Genomic DNA, 12934 nt, shown 5'->3' on the forward strand with positions numbered 1-12934 from the left:
CTATTACTAAATCTCAAGTCAGGCCCAGCTCCCTTAGCCCCAATGTGCCATTTGCCTGTCTCAACCTCCCCAATAGCAGGGTTTACAGGCTTGTAGGGCTGCCCCTGGCTGTACTGTATTACACAATGGTGCTGTTACTCATGAAGCAGTGCTTAACGAAGAGGATAATCCTCTGCTCTTTCAAAGTGGCCAGAGTGGCCTGGGAAGTAGACTCCCAAACCACTGATTCCAGTTGGAGCTTTACAACTTCAGGATTTGAGTCTCCTTTAGTGTCCATACCAGAGCTTCATTTGAAAAAAAAAAAAAAAAAAAAAAAAAAAAAAAGGCAATATATGACACAATTTTAGCTCAGGGGATGGTGACCTGAGCTCACAAACGTGAACCACAACCATTTTTCTAAGCATCTCGAATCCGTAGTACGTGGGGGCAGAAGGTGGAGGAGAACATAACAACCTGGTTTTGATTTGCTGGCACCTGAAGGGCCGTCCAGACACTGGCCAAGGCCTTGACACCCTGGCTGAGCAAGGATGCCCTGAGTGCTCTGTGCTTTGATTCTTGGCAGCATTTCTGAAGCTCTCCCAGTTCTCTGCAGACCTCGCCTAGCCTGCCTCCCACGGCTTCAGCCTGAAGCCACCAGGGACCTACAACAACCGCTCCCCTCGCGCGCAGCTCGTGCGAAGGCGGGGCGGGGCGGGACTTAGGGCTTTCTAGGTCCTGCCAGCCAATGAGCGCGTGGCCTCCTTTCCGGCCGGCGAGCCGGCCAATCCGAGCCGGCCGGTGTCATCTTCGGTTCCACTCGGCTTTTTTCGCTGATGCGGGCAGGTTGGGGGGCCTCCGCCGCTTGGAGAGACGAGACTCTTTCCTTTTTTTTTTTTTTTTTTTTTAAATCTTCTCTTTTCTTTCTTTTTTTTTTCCTCCTCTCATGTGTTCACTTCCGTGTCCGGTGCCGCTCCGGATGCTCGAGGCCGAAGGATGTTTGACCTCCGGATAAGCGAGGCGCCGCCGTGCATTCATTCCCGGTTGCATCGGTGGCCACAGCCGCGGCCCGGACGGCGACCCGGCGCTCAGCGGCGGCAGTAGGAGGTGCCGGCGGCGGCGCGCCGGGCCAGTAGACGCGGGCCCGTCCTCCCCTCGCGCTCGCACCTTCCTCTCCCCGGCCTGGTTCGTCTTCTGCGGCCGCCGGCGGCGGGGATGTGCTTGAGCTGACGGGCGGACGCGCGCGCCGGGCCGAGCCCGCTGCCCGCGGCTGCGCCTCTGAGGTAAATTCCGGTCCGCGGAGGCCCGCGGGCTGGCGGGGCGAGCCAGGGGCGAGGCCGGGGCGGGCGGCGCGGGGGCCGCGGGCCGGGCTGGGGAGGGGCCCGGCGGCCGCGCGGCGGCACGAGCCCCGGGGCGGCGAGGAGGAGGCGGCGGCGGCCGTGCGGAGCAACTTCCCTCCGCCGAGGCGGCGGCGGGGGACCCGCGGGGTGCCGAGCCTTCCTTCCGCCGACTCGGAACTTGGCCGAGCCCTTCGGGGAAGGCGGCGACGTGCCCGCCGTGGGCTCCGGGGTCGGGCTGCTGTGTTTACCGGCTCGCGGGGGGAGGAGGCGCCGCAGTTCTTGCGTGCGGAGTGGTGATGGAGATCCTGTGTGCTGCTGGGGTCGGGGCACTTAGGGCTGTGCGGTCCACGGTCTCTGCCGTTCGCCCACCCCTTGTTTCAGGCCGAAAAGTTGCAGGGTGAGGGAGGAGTGTGAGTGGCAGCTGGCTACTGCTGTTGCTCCAGGCTGGGGGATGAGTTTTTAGCTCTGTCCGGATGGGTATCCGGGCCGTAGGTTCGTGTCCCCTTTGAGCAACTTATACTTAACATTGGAAGATGAAACGCCTTTGAAAAATAAACTTAACGAAAACAAACTGTTTTTCGGTCTTGCAGTTGCTTCTTGTGATTATACTTGGCATTTGACCACAGGTAGAGATATCGAACTGTGAAAGTGAGATAGAATCGACAAATTTAAGTGTGTACTTCTTTCAAGAATCTTTGGCTTTCCCTGTAAGCACAAGGTGGAAGAAAAATAGCCACAGAGTTGTATAAGAGTGATTTAAAATTAGACGTGAAACTGCTTTAAGAAAATATATTCTGTGGCAAAAATCGAATGCTTTGCTACATTCTTAATTGCTTATTTTTTTTTGAGATGGGCTTACAGTGTTTTATAATGGTTACCTAACTTTGCTTCCGTTGTGAATCTGTCCTAAGAGAAATTGTTCATATTTTGTGTATTAGCTATTCTAGCTGCACAGAGATTAATATTGTATTTCTAGGCACTGGAAGAATTGTGCTATCAAGTACATTGTGTGCCTTTCACATACATTCTTAGTAGAATGTATAGTTTTGCTTTAAGTGAGTTTGCATTTCTGCATATGTATGGATATGTAAAGGGAATTAATATAGGACTTGGGGACAGATAGGTTTTATTTATTTACTTACTCTTTTTGGAATTTTGAGAGAGGGTCAGACTGCATAGCCCAGGTTGGACTTGATTTCTTTATCCCCCAGCTGAAGCCTCTTGAATGTTAGGATAACCAACTAGTGTTCCACCTTGTTTTTAGTGCTGATACAGATTTGACTTTTTTTTTTTTTTTGAGGTTGTGGGGGATCTTGAGGAATGATTACTGATGATTTATGTACTCCATGCTCCATGACCCGCCTCCCATTTATCAGCTTAAAAATTAATGAATTATGTAATTGTCGACATTTTCATTCTTAGGTTTGCAAATGTTAATGTATAACACAAATCTTCTGAACACAGAAGTCATTTGTTGTTACTCTTTTGGAAGTGAAGTACTGGGATTAGAATCACGTGACAATTTAATGAGCTCATACCTTCGCCAGTTGGTGTTATTAGAGAAATGGTTAGACTATGAAGATGAGTGAGACTCTAGCAGAAGCAGGCATGGCCACAAATAATTGCAACACAAGCTCCCTGTAGGTTTTATTAGAGGTGGATGGAAGCATGGGGTGCATGTGAAACATACTAATTTGAAGGAAGTTATGAATGAGCATGGAGCTGTGACAATGTGTTTTGGGTCTTAAATTTTTTCCTAGGCACTGGAGGCTGGGGGCTGTACTTTTCTAAGCAAAGGGTGGCTGAGTGCTGTCATGTGGCTGGGTGTTAGAGCACCTGTTGAGCAGGATGCAATGCTGCTTTGGAAGAGGAAGCTGTGGAAATAGGTGGAAAGCAGGTTAAGAATGCCTTGTATTTAACAATGAGTCAGTTTTAGAGGTGTGAAGGTTCAAATGTATCTCTTCTATGGTGACAAGAGGTAGACAAATACGAATGCTAGCTGGCTATCATCTCTGGTAATGAAGGGGGAAAAGATGTATACAATGGAAATCAGTTTTACATGGCTTTATAATTTTTCTTTACTTATATTTGGTTATGGGTGTGTCTAGTAATCTGGTAATTGGTTTTATGTGAAATAAATCAAGACTGTAAAAATGACTCAGGGAGAAATGGGAAGCTCTTCAATTATTTCTATGTTTCCTCTGATCCATCCTGTAATCTTTTCCTTGCTGGGAACAGAATAGATCATTTCTACATTTCTATGGTATAGTTTTTAGTTCAGTTTTTTTTTCTTCCCAGAATAGAACAAGTATTGATTTAATTATAAAGGGATTCCCCAAGTATATACAGTTAAAATAAAGGGGGTGCTGAAATATTAAACAACACAACAAAATTCAGGCCATTGCATAATCTGTTGCTGTGAATGCATTTAAAGGTGAGATTTGCTATGCATAAAGTGTCATGAGAAAAAAATGTACACATGAAGAAAATTAACTGTAATAGTAAGATGGTAAAATGAGAATAACCACAGTGTTAGATAAACATATATGAGGTTTTTATTCATCTTATGTATCAGTAGACTTTAAAATAATTTAACCCTCAAATCACTATCAAAGTGCTATAAAAAATATCACCCTCATATCATGTGTCGAGTGCTTGTAAAAAAGTGAACCATGTTACAATGAAGGTTTTTTTTTTCTCTTTATAATTTCTCTCTTAATACTAAAACGACCTAGATTGTGACAAAGTTTATATTATCTTAACAACTCCCCCTAAACAAGCAAAAAACATAAAACCTACCTACAGTTTAAGTCTACTTTGTGTTCCATTTTGAATTCTTCTGAGGGGCTCAGTTAAATAATGGGACTCCCATTTTGAGAGCAGGAAAGTCTAAGTGATTCTAAGCTGTTGAAAATATATTTTGGGAATAAGAATGTATATTTGAGTCCCCCCTCTCCCCCCCACTTCATAGTTAGCAATATCATTTTTTCTTCAACTTTCATACTCTTTTTGTCTTTATTCACGCAGTTGGCATTTAGTAATATTATTTGATACTGTTAATATATTCCAGTGTTAACTCTTTAAGAAAGTTGGCACTTTCTTTGGAAGTGGCAATTTGGGGATATGTATCATTTTCCAGTTGCAAGGGATCTATAGGCTCAGTAAAGAGTTTAAGGGACAAGCATTCTTTTTGGGTTGATCCACAGTCTCATACTTGGATCTTATTTTTGGAAGCAAGTGTGCATTATTTGTTAGTGTGGAATGACTCTGGAGGGCCTGGAAACTTTGAGAAAATATGTAATAAGGCCTGAGGTTATAGTTCAGTGGTAGAGTACTTGCCTAGCAAATACTGAAGGAGAGAGGTGTATGTGGGGATTATTTTTAAGATGCTCACTGTTAGGCATGTTTTCCTAACTCACTTCTCAAAGTTGGAGTTTAGAAACTGTGTTTTTGAAGTTTCCTTCTATTATGGGACCTGGGGTTAGAGCATACTGATTATGTTCCTAGACTGTAAGTGGCTATATCTTCTCATCCATTCCAGTCTCTCACCTTAGCATTCCTAACAATGAAGTGTTAGTGTGTTTTGGGTAGAAAGAAATACATTTTAGCCATTGTCTTTACTAATGATGTATAACCTACTTAGAATTAAATTTAATAAATTTGTTGACTGAATCATGTCAGCTTTGATTTGGTTTTTAGTGATTTAAGACAAAAATGTCACATCAGTTATATCAGTTTCTTTTTTTTTTCTTTTTTAACTACTTAAGGCTTTTTTTCTATTAGTATAGTAATGCCAGATTTGAAGTTGTGTTCAAGTTTTTACTTGCATTTAGCCAATTCTGGATTGCCTAGAAATACTTTCTTTATGTTATAGCTACATTTGGGGTGTGTGTGTGTGTGTGTGTGTGTGTGTGTGTGTGTGTGTGTGCGCGTGTGCTGGGGAAAGAGGAGATGAGATTGAGGGTTGGGGTTGATTCTGCCATTATTATACTCTTCTTGAGATTTAGCCTACTGTTAAGAGAATGCCTAGGTATGATGCCATATAGATCTTCATTTCAGAAACTGCTGGTATGTATCAACTGTTAGAAGGCTAACTGGTGTGTAGAATAGTCCTGCTCTTGGGAAGACTTAGTATAGGAGAATGCCTCTTTCACACGTCTGCCTAAACCACTCATGAGCTTGAATACTTCTTTCTGTAGAAGTGACAGCAAAGACCATGCTGCGTGGGGTGGCAGTAAGCTACTCCGGTTTCTTCTTGAACTTTCATTCCGACCAGTTGTCCCTCCCAAGAATCATTTGTGTTTACTCTCCACAAACCATTGGTGGCAGTTACATTTGATTTTGTAATCACATATTGAAGTAAAACCTTGTTCAGCAAATTCTGAGGTCAGAAACGTGTTTGTATGAGAACCATTTGGCCGTGTTGGAAACAGCAGTGTAGTAAAACCAATTACAGTTGAAATATGGAGGGGTATGAAATGGTTTTAATCCAGGACAACCTATAAAGATCCCATAGTAAGGCTGCTTAAGTGTTGTGAGATGCACAGCAAAATTGCCCTGCAAATGGGCCTTGTTTTGTAACAGTAAATTAGTATCTGTGGGAGTTTTTATTGTTGTTCTGTAGATTTAATTTTTTTTTCTCTTTAAAATTAAATGACATTTGTTGATTAAAAAAACTAAAAAGGAATCTCCTAAAATCAAATCTCCTAATTTCACCAGGTTTGAAACTTACTTAGTAGTATCTCTTAATGACTAGATTTTTTTTGTGTTGTTTTTGTTGCTTTGTTTTGCTCTGTAGTGTAGGTTAGCCCAGAATTCACTATGTAGCCCAGGTTGATCTTGAACTTTAAATCTTCCTGTCACCTTCCCAAGTGCTAGGATTATAGGCTTGAGCCATTTTGCCGGCCTCCATCTTTTGAAAACATGAAGGAAATTCCGCTATTCCTGACCCTACCAGAAGGTCATTTCTCAAAATAAATTGTTTAAATACCTACTCATGTGATTAATGTTAGTCTCATATAGTTTGCACTACACTTGACTGGCCAGATTTCATGTGCTATTTTTCAGCTTTTGTACAGCATCAGCATTGGAGTAGCTCATCTAGTTAAGTAGGGACTGACTAGGGTGATTGGTAGGTGAGGTTGTTCTTAGAAAGTAAAATACCACTCCCTTGCTGTGTAGCAGGGACACTTGAGTGTAATACAGAGCGTGCCGTTGATGACTGAAGATAGTTGTGTTGACCTTCCTAACCTAGCTCAAGTTGGAAAGGAGGATTCCCAGTTGAGAAAAGAACAAGGTCCAGGTTGTGAAAGATGCAGGGATATGCTGCTGATGTGGGTTCCACTGCTTCAGAAAGCTGAAATGCATGTACTGAAGTGCGGCATTGAACCAGGAAGGCTCAAGGATGAGTCTTAAGTTGTAGTTTGCCTTTCTGTTGCTTTGCTGGCTCTGGTTTGTTCTCTCAGTATATTCGTAGGCTGCTTGCTATCAGCCCACATTGTATCAGCAGAGGAGGGAGTGGAGCTTGCTTGCCTACCCTCCCTTCCCTTGTCCCTCCCTCCCAAATCAAAGAAATCTTAGCATTGGCCTACCAGCATATTTTTTTCCTTCATATTTTATTGATCAGAATTAATGGTGCACCTGTTTTATCCAGTTAGGACACAGGAAATAGAATTATGTTTGGTGTCTACTTGTCAGGATATACCCCTTGACCTGCAGTTACCTAGTGGAGAGAGGATATTTTGAAAATAGTGTGAGAAGAAAGAATGGAAGAAATGGATATTAGAGGTGTAATCAATAGTGACCATTATATCTGCTTGTTTTGAGAATGAAATAAATAATGCATGTAAATGCACTTTGAACTCCTCAGTGTTATACAGATGCAATGGATGAAAGGTTAGAAAGCTTCCATATTGCTGTCTTAAATATACTCTGGGCTGAATATTTTTCAGACCTGAAAATATTCTTAGTTTTTAAAGTGACTTCTTGACTCACTAAAATAGGTTATCCAAATAGTAAGATTATATATTTTACATGACACTCTTGAAGTTATTCTAATTTGAAATAAAAAAATTCATGAATACATTTATTTAATTATTTACCAAATTACTGTCCTCTGGTCCTTGTTCAAAATACTGTCCACATCTTTGATCTCAGTAGACTGCTTTCTTCCTCACACCAAGTGGAGAGAAAGCACTCTGTGGGGGAAAAAATGTCTGACAGACTTGAAATTGGGGCGTCCCAGTGACAGGAAGAAGGAAAGGGTGGTTTCTTACAAATTTAAGGACAGGAGAAACAGTGGTGGTGGGGTGGGGAGGCGTGGGAGAATCACACAGTTTTAAAATTGAATGAGTCATGGGAAGGTTGAGTGAATATTGATGTCATACACTTGATTAGTAGTGCTCTCATCTCCAAATTACTAGTATCATATCCTTCTGACCCACAGGTGGGAGGCCATAAAAGTAGTCCTGTCTACATTGCAGATTCGGGCTGTGACTGCACATCAGTTGGCCAAGCTTTTCTGGGTGGGTACCGAGTTCTTAGTCTTTGGAGGCAGTCAGTCTGAGGTTTTTTTTTTTTTCTTCCAAATATCAGATTTTTTTTTCATTTCTCTTCAAATAAACAGCAGTAACAAACACTGAAGTGCACACCTGTGCATCATATGCTCAGTGAATAATCTCAAGTTTGACCTGCCTCAGTGAAAATGCAAAACAGTGGGATACATCCGCTTACAAAATTTCATTTTGAAGACAAGTTATATTAGACTTTTCCTTTCTTCATTTTATGTAAAGGGAAAGCATAGATATGTACATGTGTACATAAATATATCCACTATTAGTATTTTTCTATATTTGAATTTTCAATTATGTCTGCATTTCTTCATGCAAAAAAAAATATCTTTGTTTTCCTTATTTTGAGTAAAGAGAATAGATTTCTAGTGAGGAATGTTTTCTGCCAGTTTAGGTATTTTTATAGCTAATTTTACTGCCATCATGTAATACTGTCAAATAAGTGTTCCTAAATGTATTGGTACTTGTTTTTATTTTTAAAATTGAATGCATTAAGATTATTGTAAAGTTTTGAGTTGTATGTGAGAGTGTAAGTGTATGTATGTATTTATATGTCTTTGTGTATGCGAGTGCATTTGCCTGTGAGTTTGTAGAGGCCAGAGTTCAACTTCAGTATCTTCCTCTCTCTTCACCATAGTTTTTGAGGTAGCATCTGTCCCTGGACCTGGAGCTTGCTGTTTCTGCTAGACTGGCTGGCTAGGAGCCCCTAGGATCTTCCTATAAATCTATGTTATGTTTCCACCACCACCCCATGCTAAGATTATAGGCATGTGCTGCTGCTGTGCCCAGCAGCTGGACATAAGTGCTGGCTGGGTATGTGACCTCAGGCCCTCATGCTCATGCAGCAAGGACTTTACTCACTGAGCTGTCTCAGTAGACCTCTGAAGTTTTGAGATAAAATTGGCCATGTGATACCTTTTAGTATAAATGTACTTTGTAGAAGTAATAGGTTTCTCATTATTTTGAGATGATTGTGTTGTATATTTTTTAGATTTGTTTTTGCAAGAGTACTAGACAAGAGTATTAAAATGTGATATATTTAGAGTTAAAATTATGTTCAGAGTTTCCTTTGTGAAAAGGGAAGTGAAAATGCTTCCTCCCCCCTTACACCCAGTCTGTGTCATGTTTATTTTCTATTTCTTTGAAATTATCACTCTAGCAATGAGTACTGCACATTCATATGGTAGGCAAATGTTTGGTAAAGTAACGGAGAAGAGAGAACATTCATCCTGTTCCCCTTGTCTTATGTATATGGCTTATGTTGTGCAAACATATGACCATGAATCCTTATAATGAAATTGTAATCACCGATGGTCTGGCACCAGTTTGTAAGTGTAACTACTAGGCATTAGTTGTTGGGTAGGTGGCATTTGTTGGTACAAAAGGTTTATAAAGCGTTATTTTGTATATATTCCTGGGATCTGAAAATAATATTACCCCCAACACTTCCTAACTCTAATTCTTCAAAACATGGAATTTTGTGATACTAATTTTCATTCAAGCAAATGCTAGATTGTTTTCTGAGTTCTTTTTCTAGCATGTGAATGTCAAGGTATGTTTTGGCTAAAATATCTTTACGTAATTGAGATTCTATAAATGCTTATTGCTTATATGGTGCCAATTTAAAAAGTCATTCTTCTGTATATTTTCTGATCTGTTGAAAGTTAGTTGATTGTGCTGGAATATGTGCTGTATGCTTTGCTAATTAATTATCTTAATACTGTACTTATAAAAGTTTTTTGAAGACCGGAAAAATAATTTGTGAGGAGAAAAATCAAGTACGTGGCTGGACAGTGGAGGCACATACCTTTAATTCCAGCACTTGGAAGGAAGAGGCAGTTGGATCTCTGTGGGTTCGAGGCCAGCTTGGTGTACAGAGTGAGTTCCAGGATAGCCAGGACTGTTACACAGAGAAATTCTGTCTCTAAAAAACACACAAAAACAAAACAAAAAGTCAAAGGAATGAAAATGAATCTTACTGCATGTATTTCCCCCCTGTGGTAAGAGAAAAGTATATTTAGACCGTGTTTGTAGACCTAAGAGTGGGAGTGCTAATACTTTCTTAGTAGATGAGTGGAGAGAAAGGACCCTGGAGAACATTTTCTACCAGTGTCTCTGAGCCCAAAACCCTGTTAACATTTTCATAGGATGTTACCCACTAATTTATATTTGAATGTGGTGAAGGGACCAGAGTGTTGGTATGCTTTAGATTTCTATAGGCTTTTCCAGTTGGCTGCAAGGTTGAAAAGAACCGATTTCCTCCTTTCTTTATACACACCTTTTACTATTAAAAACCAGTTACTTCATGGTGTCATTTTAATTGGGGATGAGGTGTGAAGATGATAAAATAAATGTATGGGAAGGGCATGGTGGTTCATGAACCTATAGTCCCAGTACTCAGAAGGCGGGTTCAGGTGGGTTGCCATGAATTTGTAGCCAACCTGGTTTACAGAATGAGACCAAAATAAACAGACACACATATACACCCAGCTATTATTCAGAGGACCAGGTTAAAAAAGTGACTTTTTAAAGCATCGGACCCTGCTTCCTTGGTGAGGCATACTCATTTCACATTAGTAATTATTGGTAAGCATAGGATCCAAGCTAGAACATTTAAGATATACTGTAAGGCTTTTAAAATGGAAATTTATCAAGAAGGAGTTACAGCAGCAACTAGGGAATACCCTTGAAAATATTAAGAATTAAGTAATTAAAACAAATACATCTCTAAAATTATCTTTAAAGAGTGCTTGGTAATTAAAAGTTACTCATATTGATCATATTTAGAGAATCATTGGGTTGCCTTTCCTTTTTCTTTTCTTTTCTTTTCTTTTTTTTAAGGTTTTTGAAACAGAGTCTTGGTATATAACCCAGACTGCAAACCTTTGAATTTCCTTTCTTAGCTGGTAAGTGGCAAAATGACAGGATTGTCTTTGGGGACAGAAGAGACTTCAGTGGTCATGTAGCAGACTGTACTTTCTCCTTCTTTTTTGTATCATGGCTTTCAAGTACCTCTGAGTTTTTCTCAATAGAAATATTTTATCTCAGTAATAGATATATTGTATTGTCTACAATAGATATTCTATATTGTTTATATTGAGTATAGTTAGGAAATCTATACACAGTATACATACTATACACTATGATAATAGGTGTGTATAGGATCCTTTTGCTGTTGTTGCCTATTTGAGGTCCCTTTTTTAAGTCTCATTTGATGCTAACTTTTGGCTTGGTAGTTGCCTCAATTGTTACAACACTTTTGGTCTGACAGTGGGAGCAAGTCTTCTACCTACCTATCTACCTATTTTGTTTTTTTCATGGGCAGCAGGATTTCTCTGTGTTGCCCTGGCTATCCTGGACCTCACTCTGTAGACCAGGCTGGCCTTGAACTCAAGCAGTCCACCTGCCTCTGCCTCCTGAGTGCTGGGTTAAAAGTGTGGCAAGGGAATAAGTTGAATTATGAATTCAACTCTCTCTCTCTGGATGGTGGCAAGTTTTTGCCATTATTTTGTAAATTGTAATGATTAGATTTCTAAAAACTATCCTGATTAAGAATTTGTGGTAGAGAGCTTTAACATTGCATAATAAGATTTGGAGAACATGTTATTTGTGAACATTAGGAATGACTTTTGGAGATTTTTGTTTTTGTTTTTGTTTTTTTCGAGGGGTTTCTCTGTATTGCTTTGGAGCCTGACCTGGAACTCTCTCTGTAGACCAGTCTGACCTCGAATTCACAGAGATCTGCCTGCCTCTGTCTTCCAAGTGCTGGGATTAAAGGCATGGGCCACCAACGCCAGGCTGGAGATTATTTTTAATTCAGTAAAATACTACAGTACCATAGAAAAATCAACATGCAATAAAGAGTAAAGAGTACTGTTTTATAGGAATGCAGATTGTTATTAATAATTTTACTATACAAAATGTTCTAAAATATGATTTTTTGGCATGGATTGACTTGTTTTAAAATGTAAAATCTGTTCTGAGATGTTATCACTAGTATTCTTAATCTTTAAATTGTATATGGTGTGTGTATGCATATGTTGTGGCATGATGACGTTTGTGCTTGTATGTGCACTATGGCATGTATGTGGAAGTCAGAGAACAACTAGTTAGTTCTCTCCTTCCAGCTTTTGGGTGAGTCTGGAGATCTGGTGGTTGCCATTCCTTCATGAGAAGGTCCATTATATGATGAGCATTCTTGCTGGCCCCTTAGGCTTTTTTTTTTTTTTTTTAGGTGCTGGGAGTCAACCCAGGGTCTTGTGAATAGTAGGCAAGCAATCTGCCAGCTGAGGTATATTCCTAGTCCCTAAACTAATTATCCTTATTTCCCTATTTTATGTATTCGTAAGTTTCATTATAAATTTGGCAAATGTATGTTTTTTTTTCTTTTTAAATGTGTTGTCTTGTCCTTACTGGATGTATGCAGACTGTATGCATGTATGCATAACCATCTGTCAAAAATTCTGAGACTTTTTGAAAACTAAAAAAGGTGACTGCAAGAACTTTGAAAGGTGCTGGGTAGATTTGGGTGGATTTGCATCTGCTTCTTCACAGGAACTACTTCCTAGGAATGTTTGTATATTACTTCCCTGGGTAGTTTCAGTAGGTAATAGTTAATATTTTTTGCTTTCTTTCTTCTAAGTTTCTGCTTATCAAAAGGACATTATTTTAATCTGCATTAGTTTCTTTAACAGTATTGAAAGTTCCTTCCCTCACTGCATGTCCACTTTTCCTGCTTTCTTAAGCCCTCGGATCTTGGGACTGAGCATAGTGTGGTTAGGATGTGAGGAGTCTGGGTGCAGCTGAGTATTCAGGAGCTCTCTTCCGTCTTCAGGATTATATCAAGGGTATTGCACATGATAACTTCATATCAGAGCACCTACAGGCAGCCCTCTTTTTATACATTTAACTCTGCCCCAGCCCATCTTAATGACAGACTCAAGGGTGTGCCTCTAATGTCTGTTTTAGTTTCTTTGAACTTCCTTAATTTATTTTTAAGTCACAGCTTTAAATATCTTTATACCTACCTTGTCACCCCTTCCCCTTTAC

General features: G+C 40.3%; 1 protein-coding gene across 8 annotated transcripts in view; it reads left to right on the top strand.

Annotated features, from left to right (window-relative positions):
- The first annotated feature begins 971 nt into the window (after window positions 1-971).
- Csnk1g3 (casein kinase 1 gamma 3) overlaps window positions 972-12934 on the top strand; it is an 80811-nt gene continuing 68848 nt past the window's right edge. For 3 of the 8 annotated variants that reach the window (XM_051201103.1, XM_051201105.1, XM_051201106.1), the window contains exon 1: window positions 972-1259. The gene's annotated coding sequence lies outside the window, so the exon portion shown is untranslated. The remainder of the gene's footprint in view (window positions 1260-12934) is intronic. The other 5 variants (XM_051201104.1, XM_051201109.1, XM_051201110.1 and 2 more) reach the window with 5 other exon arrangements.

The sequence above is a fragment of the Phodopus roborovskii genome, unplaced genomic scaffold (assembly GCF_943737965.1).
Source record: "Phodopus roborovskii unplaced genomic scaffold, PHOROB, whole genome shotgun sequence".
NCBI classification, from domain to species: Eukaryota; Metazoa; Chordata; class Mammalia; order Rodentia; family Cricetidae; genus Phodopus; species Phodopus roborovskii.